Raw genomic sequence first — 17,063 nt, 5'->3', positions numbered from 1 at the left:
CTGATATCAATACCTAATTAACATTAGGACAAACTACTCCAACCTAGAACACAGAACACAAATAATGAAATAAAGCCAAAGAACATACCGCAAACGGACGATACAAATCCGTATAATTTGCTGAGCCTCCGTTAAAACTAAACAAAGGATCAGTATAGATATTATATCCCAGACTGGACCGTGAGGATAAAGAAAAGCAGATTTTAGGAATAGCCCTGTGAACCAATAACAAAAAAAAACATTCGATAGATATACCTAAATAATAATACTTTATTTCATATAGCGCTTTTCTCCCAATGGGACTCGTGCTTCACGATTACAGTATAGCGCGCGGTATGCAGCATGTAGGATTGTTACAGACACAGCCCCTGCCCAGATGAGCTTACACTCTATGTTTTTGGTGCCTGAGGCACAGGGTGATAAAGTGACTCACCCGAGGAGCCAGTTCCCCTGCTTCAACCTCAGTGTCATTGTGTGTGGTGCACACGGCAGAATGGGACCAGCAAAATAATATTTAAAAATAAGTAAATTCCTTCCTAGGAGCACAGGAACGGCTCAATTTCCTGCTCACCCCCTGACCCCCGCCAGAGATCGCAGGACACAGAGAGACACTACAAACAGAACCAGGACTGGCAGCCTGTTCTGCTGGTTTATCTTGTATAAAAGAACACACACACACGAACACACACACACGAACACACACACACGAACACACACACACGAACACACACACACGAACACACACACACGAACACACACACACGAACACGAACACACACACACGAACACGAACACACACACACGAACACGAACACACACACACGAACACGAACACACACACACGAACACGAACACACACACACGAACACGAACACACACACACGAACACGAACACACACACACGAACACACACACACGAACACACACACACACACGAACACACACACACGAACACGAACACACACACACGAACACGAACACACACACACGAACACGAACACACACACACACACACACGAACACGAACACACACACACGAACACGAACACACACACACGAACACGAACACACACACACGAACACACACACACGAACACACACACACGAACACACACACACACACACGAACACACACACACGAACACGAACACACACACACGAACACGAACACACACACACGAACACGAACACACACACACGAACACGAACACACACACACGAACACGAACACACACACACGAACACGAACACACACACACGAACACGAACACACACACACGAACACGAACACACACACACGAACACACACACACACACACGAACACACACACACGAACACGAACACACACACACGAACACGAACACACACACACGAACACGAACACACACACACACACACACGAACACGAACACACACACACGAACACGAACACACACACACGAACACGAACACACACACACGAACACACACACACGAACACACACACACGAACACACACACACACACACGAACACACACACACACACGAACACACACACACACACGAACACACACACACGAACACACACGAACACACACACACACGAACACACACACACACACACGAACACACACACACACGAACACACACACACACGAACACACACACACACACGAACACACACACGAACACACACACGAACACACACACACGAACACACACACACGAACACACACACACGAACACACACACACGAACACACACACACGAACACACACACACACGAACACACACACACGAACAAACACACACGAACAAACACACACGAACACACACACACGAACACGAACACACACGAACACGAACACACGAACACACACACACGAACACGAACACACACACGAACACACACGAACACACACACACGAACACACACACACACGAACACACGAACACACGAACACACGAACACACACACTTTCAGATGAAGATTGATTTTCGAAACTGTTGCATGTTTAAATCTTTCCTGGAGTAGCCAGCCACACACCGCTTTGCATTTCAGGCATGTCTAGCAATAAAGGGGTTATAAAAAATTATAATGCTGTTCTCGCAGAAACTAAATGAATTGTATGCACCGAGTCCCATTTAAGATGGCTGCCCCTTGTCATCATTTTCCGTTCCTGCATTAGAACTTTCTTAATTACGAGGCAAGGGAGAATAGATACAGTCAGGCTTTCACATAATATATATTTACACATTTAAGGTACATCATTATTTGTAGCACCCCTTTGTATTGTCACTCCCCGTCAGCTTGAAGAGTAGCAGAAACCTTTGTTCTTTCACACAGGGCGACAACTAATTGTCAGCTCCTGTGCACACCCAGGAAAGATGTGTGGGAACGTACAGAGAGGTGTACAGTACGGCATTAAGCCAGTGTCGCCACACCCTGGGAAAATCTCCACAGGCCACGGATTCAGCACAGAAGCTCGTTACGTAATTATACTGTAGCTGCTATTTTAATTACAATTTTTAAAAGTGCACAGCCCTCAGGGGTGAAAACCAATGTTTAAAACTGCTTCAAGAGTTGGTGCAATTCCCTGCGGCTCTGAAAGGGTGAAACGGTCAGCCAATTTAACCCCTTGAACATCAGTAGAGCTGCTGTGTTATCTGGAGTTACTGAGGTCTTTGATCTCTGTTACACTGCCAAACTATAAACAACGAAACATGCAGAAAGAAGAAGGGGCTCTGGAAGCACATAGTCATATGCTGTGCCATGTTCATTTCCACCAAGGGTTGTAACACACACACACACACGCACACGCACACGCACACGCACACGCACAGTGTTAGCCGAGCTTAATAATTAAAAACGAATATTCTAACGTTCCACAGAACGGTATCGTCTATTCGTTATTGATAGATATATATCCAAGTAGAAATGTCTAACAGGGAAGAGATTAAATGTTTGGTGTCTTCAATGCACAAGAAGTGGCCCTAATTATCCTGGCAACAGAAGGGTTACACATGGAGTTGGAAGCAGACTTTGTCCTGGTTATCAGGCCGCTCTCCCTGCGTTTCCTCTGCTGACAGATAGTTGGGGGAAGGGACACCCCTCCCACCCCGGCTGAGCTTTTGCCACCAAAATAAAAACTGCAACCGTTTGGGCCTACTCCTTTTACCCAGTAACCACTCGCTTGCTCAACTGCTCCTGTCATTTCAGTCGCTGTGCTGGGAAAATGATAAAAATGCAAGCCTCCAGCTGTTAAGTCATCTCACAACAAGCACAGCTGGGGCAGCAACACCGCCATGCATCTCACTTAGAATGGGGAGCGAGTCGCTGTGCTACTACAGAGCTCCAACTTCTGTCTGCGGATACTCCCCTCCATCCAACCCCATCAACGGCCTGTTGACCCGGTTGTGTCCGGACTCATTAGCGGCAGGGAACACACACCCCGACTGGAAATCTAATTAGTACTACTACAGGAAGGAGACGTTCAGCGACACCGTCTTAATTACCAATTCTTTATTAATAACTTTCTACAGTCTACTGAATTCCAGTCACCGAATAATAGCCACACAAAAATGGAAACACTATATGGAACATAGAAAGCAGGGATCAAAGTGCCATTAAGTAGCCGTACTGTGGGGTACTTAACCACTTCACTGCCGCAGAGTCCAAACAACGCCAAACAGCCCCATCTTAAAGAATTCTTTAGAAGGGTAAAAATTGTGTGTTTAAAAAAGAATGTTAATAAAAATATCACGTGTGAGCACATCCACACGGGTCTGCAGCTGCTTTGCACCATCTCCCAGCATACAATGCTTCCACTGCAGCTAGGGATTCTGGGAAATGATGCAAATGAGAACACAGTGCCACCTTTTGCTTCAAATCCCTTTTTAACAAAGCCTGCTGTATTACACAGCTTTTCAGCACCGTCTGGGTTAAAGAAGTGCATAACCAGTAAACTCACACAGACAGCTGTTGACCTTTTGGGTCTCAGTGTGTGGCTGGTTATACTGGCTTTGCAATTTGAAGCTGTGATAGGTTTCAACCACACATTATAAATAAGTTATGGTGGGTAAAAAAAAAAGTGACAAAATCCCTGCACCGTACAGGGGGGGGGGGGGGAGGGGGGAAATATCACTTGTGAGCACATTCACGTTTCAGAAAGGTCTGCAACCCTGCCTTTCAATATGAACTGAACTCAATTAGAGTGTAAGCTCTTCAGAGCAGGGACTCCACTTCCTAAATGTTACTTTTATGTCTGAAGCACTTATTCCCATGATCTATTTGTTATTTATAGGTTTGTCACGTGTATTACTACTGTAAAGAACTAGGTACATTAATGGCGCACACACACGTATTTTACAGGGCATTACTAAATTAACCCCTTTCCGAGATGTGTTGCTGCCCTCTCCAACAGATAAGGGGGATACTAAAATTAACAAAATGTTGCCAAATCCTTTGGAACAAAAAGGGGGTTACAGAAAAATACCAAAAACCCTGCACATTGCCATTTTTTCCTTTTTCAAATGGAAATGAATGAGAATGTAACTTTTTCGCTGTGGAAAGAATGTCACCACACGTTTTGGATCGCCTAAGCGGACGTTCGTGGGTTCTATCAGCCCGTAGAACACGAGTACTTGCCCATGACAAACCTGGAACTCTAAAAGGTTAATGTACTAACTAGAGTTCACCACACAAAAACTTATACTGCCGGGTCCAAGACCTCAGTGGTCTCTCAGTCAGGTGCACAGTCAGTGAAGGTCTCACAGGGAAGCCGACAAGCTGGGTCCAGTTCTGAACAACTTTTCCAATATGACCCTTCTGGAGCTCTGGTGAAACCGCTGCACGGAAAAGTAAAATGATCTAGAATTTCTAAAATCACGCAGGCAACAAAAAGCAACTATTTCAAACTCCACTACAAACCAGCCAGCACCAAAGAGTTAAACAGCCAGCAGACATGGAGACACGAGGCACATTTCACAGGTTTGAGGAGCAAAATCATTTTGTGGTATGTGTGTCTCCATCTATTTAATGTCACTTTTTTACGTGAAAAGGGTTTTAAAAAAACAAAACAAAAAAAACACAGAAGCTGGCTGTCTTTGATGAGCCGGGAAGTGACAGAACATCACTATAAAGAGGACCAATTACTCCTCTCCTTTCAAACGCCCTGCCCCAAACACAGGAATCCATTACCAAATAAAAATTAAATTCCCCGCAGCAACCAGAGCTAGGAAGCTTTTATATTTTTCTCGCCTCTTTTTGATGCCTTTTCTTAATGCCTTCAAAAAAAAAAAAAAAAATGGTCTTCCTTTTTTTTTTTTAATTTCATTTATTACTTTCTACGCAGAGCGTTGGAAGCAAGAAACATTAACTCCGTCAGGCCCGGCCACGTTTCGGAATCCGTGGCTTGCTTTCTGGCAAGATGAGGAAGAGCGCCAGAGATGCCGCACGCAGCGACGAGGCTCTCCGTCACTTAACACGTTGAAATGAAACAAACTGAAACGATTTCATAGGAAGTGGGTTTTTTTTTTCTGGGTTGGGAATGTAAACACAAGCTAAAGGCATCCCGGAAACATCAGAAATGGAGCTTTTGCCAGAAATGTGTTGGTAATAGTTGATTGGACACTGCGCGGACTCCAGTGAAGCAGGGATCAGGGCAGATTTATTTCCATTTTAAATAAAACTGAAAATATTTTTAGGAAAATTAAACTAGCTGTGTTTTTTTTCCCCCCCCAAAGACACTGATTTGAAGTTAAAATACTCTACTGGACTCCTATGGATATCAAAAGACCAAGACGATGTGCAAACGTAAACCTGGAGGAGAGGCGCTTGCAACCACAGTACCTGCCAGATCATTAGATTGTAAGCTCTCCGGAGCAGGGATTTCATTCCTTGTCGGACTTTGTTTGTTGTACTTATTATACTTTCCCTGTACTCGTCTCTTCTGTAAAGCATAGAGTACACTGTGGGCGCTATATAAAGACACAGATTGGGGAGATATCCATCAGCACAGGATAGACAAGGGCTGAAGAGGATTAGATCTAGATTTTGGAGCAAATTTTCTCATCCACAAGGCAAAAAATAAAAAAAATAACACCCAGAGACGAGCTTTCCCCCCCTTCTTGTTTCTATAACCTAACAAAAATAAATAGTGCCCAGTCTCAGCATATACACACAGACCCCCACTTATAGGTTTAACAAACTTGTTTTGTAGCACACGAGAGAACAATGGAGACTTAAAGTCTGTTTCTCCCACACTCGCATCTTCCAACTCATCCACTCTGCTTTTCCCAGGGAAAGTTCCCACCGCTGTGTGAGATCCTCTGGGTAAGGAGGTGGGGGGGGGGGGGGGGGGGGGAGGAGCAGATGTTTAATCCTCCCGGATTTGTTCCCAGGAGCTCCCCCACAGGACACTGCGTGGGCTGCACAGGTACCTTCCGGGTGGGAGACTGGGACAAGCACAAACTGAAGGTGGTACAGTATGCAGCACTAGCGTTCCAGCAAGACTTGAACATGGCTCCCACTTCCAAGGTTTCCAACATCTGCAGCCGTGGCCAGTGAAATGTTGACACTTTTTACTGAAAGTAATAGTTCCACTTTCTAGCGAAAGAAAAGTGTAGAACAAAAAGACCCCAGTGTTACACACAACGTGACAAATTATATATAGTTAAATACTTCTGTTTATGTCATTTAGTGCAATTCTGCAGCAGTGGTGGGACCTACAGGTGGGCCATATACCGTGACGTGTGCTTGTAGGATTAAAATACTTTGGCCAAAGAATTGAACTAAATGACCCCTGTTTCTGAGAAGATATACAGATAAGTATCTAACTATATCATTAGTCAGATTGAATGTAGCACCGAGGCTTTTTGCCTTTTGTTATATACATGAGGTCACAATCTTTTGCACTGCTATTGACAAATATATATGATGTGGTGGGTTTGGGTTCTGAGCTTACGGTGTGTGTGTGTGTGTGTGTGTGTGTGTGTGTGTGTGTATATATGTATATGCAGTGGTCGACAAATCACCAAAAAATCTACTCGCCACCTAGTACCACACATGTGCTGCTTGGGCCAATAGGAGCTCGCCACGATGTTAAATCCACTCGCCCGGGGCGTGCAAATGTATAGGTTTGTCAAACACTGTTGTATATGTTACGTGTACGTGTGTGTGTGTGTACTTATTTTAGGAAGCCTCCTTCCATCTTTAAAACAGAAATATTGTATACAGCTCTCATATGGTGTGAAGCGCGTCTCCCAAATCTTAAATACATTTGAAATTGTATTTCAAAGCCTGACCCAGTGCTCACAGTTTCTAAGCCACTTCGACTACTGAACACAAGTTTATCCTTCACAATTAAACCCTTATGACGCGGGCCCCTCTAGCAGCAGAGGGGTTAAAAGCGAGGGGCTTGGCTGCTTACACCAGAATGACCACCATGCAAACGAAGCGATGGAGCAAGCGTTGAATAATGAATGTGAACGTGTAGCGTGAGAATTGGCGCACACCTCGGATCAGCAGCGTGTCAGGGAACCGGTTACAGAGACGTTGCCATGTGAGCAAAGTGATGCTAAATATTTCATATTAACAGCAATTGGTCACCAGCGCTCATGGCGACACTCCGGTCACATGAGGATCCGCGCAGAACGCCGACGGATTGCAGCCGCCAAATCTTACTGCACAGTGACATCAGGGCAAAGAGCTGTGGCCATTTTTAACGTAGGTGGATCGTTTTACAGTGGGGGGAGAGGGCTGGTGTGGTGGCGGTGTGGTGGGCGTGGTGTGGTTGGCGGGCACGGTGTGGTGGGCGCGTGCGGTGGCGGTGCTTTATGAGAGATATCTATAAAAAAAATATTACATCCTTTAATAATACTGAATATCAATTTGGAATGGATTTTCTTTTGGAGAGGCGAGTGTCCACTCTTGAAAAGCAGAATAGACTCATCTTTGGAGTGTACACTCCCACGGCTCAGACACTCGCACAACCCTCCAGGTTCAGCTCTTCCTCACCTTCTCCGGAGCCACCGGGTCCAAGGAAGGACAACATTTTCTCCACTTACAAATTCTCTTTTTAACCTCTTCAATGCCAGCGAACCATTGCAAAAACAAACGTAGGATGCAACATAGAGGGAATTAGGTGATGGGGCCGCCATCTTTAGCAAGACACCAAAAAAGCACATTATGGTTTTTTTTTCAATATATATATATAAAAGCAGCACGTGCAGTTTTGATTAAAACTTCGCTGAACTCGTTTGACTATTGCAATTCTGTCTCATTCTATCCATTTCTCTCAACACTTGCAATGCACGGTGATGCAAGCGCTCGGGGGCAGGACATGGCTAGACAGGTGGCAAGAGAAAGGCTGCACATGTTTGTACTTTGCCGCAATACCTGGAAATAATAGAGTGCAGATGTCCCGAGGGCTCCGGGGCTTGTGTTGCAGAAAATAAACCAGAGAGCGAGTCCTCTTATATGCAAATCATTTTGTGGCACCAAAAAGGAGAAGATTGCACGTGAGAAGGCCGCCGTATTTTCCCATCCCAGGGGTGGCTGCTCAGAGATTGACCTTAAATGTCTGTGCAACCAAATGGAACCCATGAAGATAGGTGGGAAACCAAACAACGCAGAGCATGAATCAAAAAGGATCTGATGTTTTACACGAGATAGAAAAAATGGGCAAACCAGATGCGTCAAAAGGTTCTTATTTTCTATGTTTCCACGTGCGCCCCCTGGTGGTTAGGCCAAACTACTGCTTGGATGCAGAACAGTGGCAGTTTCCGGGCGAGATCGAAAACTTGGAGACTGCAGCAACCATAAACTTTATTTCACATAGCGCTTTTCACCGAATTAGATGCAAAGCGCCTCACAATTACAGTATAGCGCACAGGATTGTTACACACACAGTCCCTGCCCAGATGAGCTTACAATCTATGTTTTTGGTAAGATAAGGCGATATCTTTGGAGATAAGGCGACTCGCCCGAGGTCACAAGGAGCCGACACTGGGAATTGAACCGAGTTCCCCTTATTCAAACTTAGTTTCATTGTTTACAGAGTCAGTGTCTTTTCTCACGGAGTCACTTCTCTTAACTAGCGGCCAAGTTCCTTATAAAACTGAAGTGGTATTTTCCATGTTTAAGACATTCTTAGTCTATCGAGGAAACGGGCGTGACCTTATTTTGGAAACTTTATTATTCATTTTTTATTTTTCGTTAAAACGAAATAGGAAAGCCTTCTTAAAGCAGCAGAACACCTTGCCTAGACACCGAGGTTCGAGCAGGGGGTCTCCGGAGCTGCACGGTGTTAATTTCACCCCCTGCTTCTAGAGATACTTACCTCCATAGGGAGCGCCGGTATCTCTGTGGCGTTTAAATGCCCATATCCCGTGGGCCTATAGGAAGTGATGACGTCACGACGTCCGATTGGCCCGCATGCCATTTAAAAACACCGCTATTATATTAGACACACAAATTCCCTGGCTGCAGAGATACCGGCATAGCCACGGAGAAATGTATGTCTGGAAGCAGGGGGTCCCCGAGTTCAGCGCCAGAGACCCCCTGCTTCAACCTTTGAACAAGCAAAATAAAGGTATAGTGCGAGGGGTGTTGCTGCTATAATGTAACCCTATAGGTTTGTACATTGAGTGGTACTATTCAGACTCAGTCACTCCCACCTCCAATGCTGATTTTTGAACATAAGCCAACACACCCTTTGACCTTCTACCAACAGCAGGGAGCAAGCAAGGCACAGCTCCATCAAGAGAACAAGATTGTAAAAGGAGAGGGTATGGGGGACCGATTTCTAAATTCAGTGCAGGTCAAAGACTGTGAGGTCACCACCCTTCACCCCAACAGCCGTGTCCATTCAGTCCACACATGGCATGGTCCTCAGGGAGACAGCATGACCTTCCCAGTGACCTGCAACCTCTCCCCCTCACCAGGAAACAAGCTAGAATGGCTCTGGTTCTCATCGTCATCTGGTCAAGATGCATCAAAAGTCACCAGATGAACATTCTACTTTGCGCAGTTTCGGGGCCAGAACAGCAATCATTCCAACTGCTGACCCCTGACCCCCTACCACCAGTGCCTTCACATTTAGGCACAACATATTGTTTTAACCTCGACTACAATGTAGCAAAAAGCCTAACTTGCAGCTGATGAAATAACTCTGGATGTACATCACAACACATGGCACCCCTTATGCATTCAACAAGTAATAATGCCACAGCGATTACAATTCATGCTGGTGTGTGTGTGTGTGTGTGTGTGTGTGTGTGTGTGTGTGTGTGTGTGTGTGTGTGTGTGTGTGTGTGTGTGTGTGTGTGTGTGTGTGTGTGTGTGTGTGTGTGTGTGTGTGTGTGTGTGTGTGTGTTACTTACACTACACAATATTTTGCCGTCTTAACTGTGACTGGAGACCCCGCAGAATGATTTCAAACTAGAAATGTCTGCGATATGTGAAGTACAAATCTGCACGGCGGTGATGTGCGGACGATATTAACTATTCATAGCTTTATTCAATAAGATTTCCCCTCCAGGCCCAAACATGGAGAATCCGCTCACTTGAACAGGGTTTAATGTGATTGGAAAGAGACCCTCCTCCCCCAGCGGAGAAGAATACATTAGACATTATGAAGACCTTGCAAGCATTTCATCAGACGGCACTTTTCAATCATACAAACCCACGGCCCGACTGACTGACACGCGGCCTGCGCAGGGCACGTACAGCATTTAACCCTTTGATTCCAGGAGAGCAGTCCATTGCATTGTGGATACAGGCCGCTTGTAAAACAATATGAACCGACTCCCGTCATCTGCCCCCTTTTATCCGAATCACACGTGTCGCTGGGAAACGGGCCCAGTTATTTTCATATGAGAAAAGTACAGGTGTCAAGTCTTTAGAAAACAGCTTTATAGCGTAGCCCAAATCACTACATCCAAGGAATCGCTGCTGCATTCTAGCCACAGTTCAGAACCAGCACTTGCAGTGCGAGTCCCACAGAGATGGACCCAATAAAAAAAAAAGAACCAGTAGCAAATGTATCAATGTAATTGGCCTCCTTTGAAAGGTATAATTACCCCGAATATGAACAATGTTTTACTTGCTTGTGTCCTGTGGGAAAAGGAACATGTTTATCCCGTGAAATTCATGCTCGTCAAATACGCCTGGTTCTGCACTGTTATCTATTTGGCTAATAACCATTAATTTAAAAAAAAAAAAAATAAAATCACAGTTAGCCTGTAAATCTATAGGTTTATACCAAACGGGATTAGATAAAGATCGTAATGCTCCGATGCATTCGGTTACCAACGGAAACAAAGGTTTTAGTCTTTTTTAGGAACGAGTACGAGGGCCAACACCAGGACGAGATATAGCTGCAGCCGGACACGGTGTGAGACACTGCTCAATACGACTCTCTGGGGCACGGTGCATGCAATGTGTTGATGGCACGCACTGGCAGGGAAATGGTTAAAAAATATGTTTTTAACTGTGAAATTGCACCTTTCCTCCTTATCACCAGTTTTCAGAGAACGAGCCGGGGGAAGGGGTCTCCCTGGCACTGAAAGCTGCATTTTCAGAACAGAAAGAAGTCATAGTTACCTATTTTTTGGGGTCCCCCCCACAACATACAAATCACAGCGGAGTTATGTCCTCGAGCACTTTTACACTTGGGGACAAATTATATTCTCAAAGACAGTTTAAAAAAAAAAAAGAGACCACTTGAAATTTGCCAACGTGATAACGCCCAAGAAGTTGACAGTAGCCATTTTAAATTCCCAAGAGGAAAAGGGGGGGGGGGGTGTGGAAGGTAAAGACATTGTTTGAAGCAGAAGGGCTGCTGGAGCAATGGGTGGCCAGCCAAGAATATCCCCTTCAAGTAATATTTTTAACCCCTTCTTTGCCCAGTAATACCGCTTTGCTGGCTCTTCCGGTAATGAAGGGGCTGTACAAAAAATTGCCATGGAACGGAAAACAATTTACCGGTTTCCCCAATGAAACGTAAGGTCAGGATTCAATGCACAAACTGGAAACCATTTGAAAACATCCAGGGCCCTGACGATGATCCATCTACAGGGCATACGCCAGGAGAGAGTCGCACACCAGGAGAGAGTCGCACGCAGTACCGCTAATGTTTAGATCCATTGAAGACCCATAAAAAGCATTTCGAGAAAGGTCATTACATTCAAGAAAGACAAAAAAAAAAGCACATTCCTTCTGCTTGTTCCGTGTGTCTGCCTCCTTGTGTGTTTCCTGCAGGGAAAAGCCACCTAAATTGAAATAGCCGCTAAATTAACCCACTCACCGCCGAGAGACAAACTCAGAAGCGGATTTGCAAAGGACTTAAGATCATTTGAGGAATCGGATCTCTGAGGTCCTAAAATCACATTATTAGAAGACATTTGCTGCTGCAGCTCAGGGGTGAGGGGGCTAAAAAAAAACCCAGATAAATACAGAGAGCCCTCTAACCCAGGGGTGGCCCTCTGCAGTCCACAAGGGCTACCAACAGGTCAGATTTTCAGCATACGACTGCTTCCTGTGCTGAAGCTGGGATATCCTTAAAAACCTGACCTGTTGATGGGCCTTGAGGAATGGAGTTGCCCACCCATGCACCAACCCCTAGTATTAGCAAGATCTACCCAAACAGAGCAGGGTAAAGGGCACGGGGGTCCGGCAGCTGGGACTACTGTTCAAAATAGTTAAAGTCCAAACTCAACATTTGGGGCATTGGCTTCTTAATATGACATGTGGAACGGTTGAGTGCTACTCTGGACCGATATACACTGCTGCACACACATGAATTGTGGCTTTAAATAACCTTGTACTATTTAATATTTCAGCATCCACTGCAAAACGATCATATACTTTTCTTTTTTTAATAATGTACTAGAGAGGCAGCGCCACGTCTGCCCAGGGCTTCCAGTGCTAAATCAGAAATACGTGGGAGCGCCACAAGACATTAACTCCTTCCCTGCCACGGACAAACTACGCTCCTCTAATGTCCTGTGTGCCCAACTTAACCGCTTCACTGCTGGAGAAGGAGATCATTGCAGCCACCAAGGCGTGCACAGTAGATTAGCGCTTTGGCAGTGACGGTGTTAATGGTGCATGTAATAATAGCATTCCTTCATACATATGCACTGGCCACTGTAGGAGCCAAAGGGGTTACGTCTTATGCCCATCAGCACTAATTTACTAAAACATTAATGAGGAATACAAAAGTTAGAACTGTTTGTGCTACAGTTACAGCAATCACACTTCTCTACCCAGTGAAACAGAGAATTACTGACCTCTTATGGTTTAGATATCTCCAACGCATTCTGCGGCAGTGGACTAAAGTGGCAACACATAATACAATTATTACCAACTGTTACAATAGGTAAGGACGGCAGCCTGGAAAATAATATGTAGTTCCTCCTTCATCTATGAAAACCATACGTTTCCTGTATGGTTAACCAGTGCCTTGTAGATCTGGAGCAAATTACTTCCAAGTACTGTATACTAGGGAGGAATATATCAACTGCTCATGTTTTTACCATCAGACTGTTTCAATGCTGTGAATCCCATCACAGATCCCATTCCCCAAAACGCTCTCAGAGACAAAATCCCGGTAGCCAACCCGTTTCCGCCGAACCGCGGCAACGCTGCAAGTTAGGAACAGAATCCCAGCAAATCCTAAATGTTGCAAGAACCGCATGGATCTGCCAGCCGGCAATTAAAGGTGCAATACCTCCAGCGTGGAAGGAGTTAACGCTTTACATTCCAGCTAAATCCCACAGATTGTGAAAAGAACACTGCATGCCTACAGAGCCAGCAGAATATCCACATCCATGTGTGCGCAGCCAAGCGTAACACTGATTCAGATTTTCAGAAGGGGGCAGCTAGTTTTTTGGCGATGGTGCATATAAACACTTTGCTATCTGGCAATGCAGCAGATGCTCAGCAGTTGGAAAGAAATTGTAGGTGCCTTATTAATTAGGGATCTTATTCTATATGGGTTCTGCTCAGTTCAAGCGAACCCAAAAATCTATATCTGTGTAAACCAAGTATGACAGATGGTTGTTCACCTACAATAAGTTCTGTGTAAATCGCCCGGTGTTTCTCTGTACTTTCAGATCTGAATATAATTCTCCAGAGCCCAATTACACCATACACACACACACACACACACACACACATAACGCTTCTGCATTCCATACCCTGCTATACAGCCCGCTTACTTTTACCAAACCCTGCACATTGCACTCAATGCAGATCTGAGAGCTCCCTAACCGCTCTTCAGCTCTGCAGAGGGGTAATAAAAATGTTTGCGCCTGTCATAAAGCCTCGTCTGCTGGTGACCAAAAGATGCATATTGCAAAAAGAAAAAAAAGGGTTATTAGCAATACAGGAGAAGATATTCTATTCAACCCCTCCTCCTGCACATGGGTACATTCTGTTCAGGGGGCAGAGACCGCAGCAGCACACAGGGAGACCAGCATACCCAACAGGAGCGGAACCCAAAACCCAATGTAGGATATGAGCCAAAATACATCTGAGCAATGGCACGAGATCAGAGCACCTCCCAAAGGCTACAGTATGGAAATTATAAATATATACGTGCAGTTTTGTCCTGAATACACTGCAGAGGAACACATACATGAATAGGATTGCATGTGCAATTTCTACATATAAGGTCTATGGACAGGGTAAGATCACAGAAAACACACAGAGATAAATAGACGTGGAAAAAAAAACCCATAAAATTTTACTGTTAATAGGGTGTCTATAAACCCACAATCACTGGCGAATTTGGCTGATTATACAGGTAGTCACTTTGCTAAACTGTGCTATTATTCTTTGTATTCCTGGCTCCCTCTTCCTGCAGTCACTCTACAGCAGCAAAAGCAGCACATCCCTGGAACAAGCCAGAGAGGAATGCAACACAAGTGAGCGCAGTGCAGCTCCCAAAGCAGCCCTGAGCCTCTCCCAGCCAGCCACAAACTGCAGCACCCCCCTCCACATCTCTCTCTCACACAAGATATAGGGGAATAGTCATAGCAGTAAGAAATACGAAATCCCAGCATTGAAACACACTGTACATCTCTCTCTCACACAAGATATAGGGGAATAGTCATAGCAGTAAGAAATACGAAATCCCAGCATTGAAACACACTGTACAAGAGATATATATCTATATATCACACACCCAGAGATAAAAGATATATTCAATGCCTCACAACAAGGCACTCAAAATGTGTTGTATTTCCAGTCCAATACGGAAAAAAAAAAATCTCAAACTGTAAAACAAGATTTTCTGTTGTATCAGAACATATACATATATAAATCTGGTACAGTGTGTGTGTGTGTGTGTGTGTGTGTGTATATATACACACACACTGTACCAGAACATACATACATACATATATATATATATATACACACACACACATATATACACACACACACACACACACACACACACACACACACACACTGTGTACCAGGACACGTTTGCACACACTGTAACTGCCTGGTTGTGTTATTACCCCTCTCCCTGCTGCTCTATTCACACGAGACTCCCGGGGCACAGACTTCTCCCTCAATCTCACACCCGGGTCAGGCTGGCAGCTCCCGGGATCCCAGATCCCTATTGGGTGTTGCGAGGTCCTGTCCCCCGGATCCCGTGGAAGTGCTGCATACGCGGCCGGTGCCAAGAGGAGAAAACCACACTGCTCCCAGCCCTGAGCCCCCCACCCCCCGATCTCCTGCACAGTCTCCCCCGGTATACCGCCCTCCCGTGAGAGAGGAATGCGACCCCCCCGGCTTTAGTTTGAGCTTTACTAAGAGGGAGGACAAACCCACCGACCCCGCATAGCACAGAGCCCGGGGGGTCCCACCGACCCCGCAGAGCCCGGGGTGGGGGGGTCCCGCAGAGCCCGGGGGGTCCCACCGACCCCGCACAGCATGCCTCAGCCCAGCCACAGAGACCGGGAGAGAGAGCCACATCCTCACCGCTCCTACCCACGAGAGATAACAAGTTACACCGCCCCGTGCCACCCGCTTACACCGCCCCGTGCCACCCGGGTACTCACAGCTGCAGCGGGTTCCTGCTTCGGATGTTGCTGCCATCATTAGATCCCCCGCGCCGCGCCGCCTCTGTCCTCGCTACAATGTATCAGCATGAATGGGATGGAATGCAGCGCGCGGATCCAATGGAACTCCAGCCTCGATCTCACTTCCCAGGACAGTACCGCTGCTCGCCTGCAGAGGGCGCCCGTTCAGAGACAGAGAAGAAGGGGAGGGGGCTCTTAAAGCAGCAATCTGTATCTTAAAGGGGGAGCGCAAAGGAATCATTCATACAAAACAGGCGGCTTGATGGGTTATTGGACCAGCAAATAATACATGGTCCAATCTCCGCAACCTCACAGGCATCTGTTTCACATGTTAAATGGTGAGCTGGGGGTATTCGCAGGCTTTAACCATTTCTCTGCCAGAGCCTTGCCTGGCCTTGTGGCGGTGAAGGGGTTAAGACGACCCCCATACCCCCCATCTGGCCTCACCACCAGCCAATATTTCTGGCTGTATGAGGCGTCTTTAACGCTCTCAATGCCGGGTGAGCCTGTGCGCCGTTCCAAAGGGCTCCTTCCAAACCTCTTGCGCGCGGAAGGGTTAAATGCGTGGAGTGGGAAGGGTTAAATGTGTGGAGTGGGAAGGGTTAAATGTGTGGAGTGGGAAGGGTTAAATGCGTGGAGTGCAAAGGGTTAAATGCGTGGAGTGGGAAGGGTTACATGCGTGGAGTGGTAAGGGTTAAATGCGTGGAGTGGGAAGGGTTAAATGCGTGGAGTGGCAGATGTTTACTGTAACGAACGCGTATGAGCAATGTCAGCGAAAACGGATCCCGCTGCAATTCTATTTATTTAGCAAAGCGGGGCCCCAGGCGGCTGGTTTTTTTAAATTCACATTCGACTAATTGTAGTCGGGAGATATCGGGTTTCCAACAGAACCACGAACATGTTCTCATTATCCGCTGTTACCCGGATACTCGCCTTGAATGCAATTATATAATATCAGGTTTGGGCATTAGAATTCCTCTCCCT

General features: G+C 45.8%; 1 protein-coding gene across 5 annotated transcripts in view; it reads right to left on the bottom strand.

Moving 5' to 3' along the window:
- The window catches only part of PLXNA1 (plexin A1), a 256,653-nt gene extending 240,457 nt beyond the window's left edge, over positions 1–16,196 (bottom strand). For 4 of the 5 annotated variants that reach the window (XM_075574585.1, XM_075574582.1, XM_075574587.1 and 1 more), the window contains exon 1: positions 16,059–16,196. The gene's annotated coding sequence lies outside the window, so the exon portion shown is untranslated. Of the gene's footprint in view, positions 1–15,512; positions 15,627–16,058 lie in introns of those variants that run through there. The other variant, XM_075574584.1, reaches the window with a different exon arrangement.
- Positions 16,197–17,063: the final 867 nt, after the last annotated feature.

Source organism: Ascaphus truei, chromosome 17 (genome assembly GCF_040206685.1).
Source record: "Ascaphus truei isolate aAscTru1 chromosome 17, aAscTru1.hap1, whole genome shotgun sequence".
In the NCBI taxonomy this organism is placed as follows: Eukaryota; Metazoa; Chordata; class Amphibia; order Anura; family Ascaphidae; genus Ascaphus; species Ascaphus truei.
This window is presented reverse-complemented; position numbering and strand designations above follow the sequence as displayed.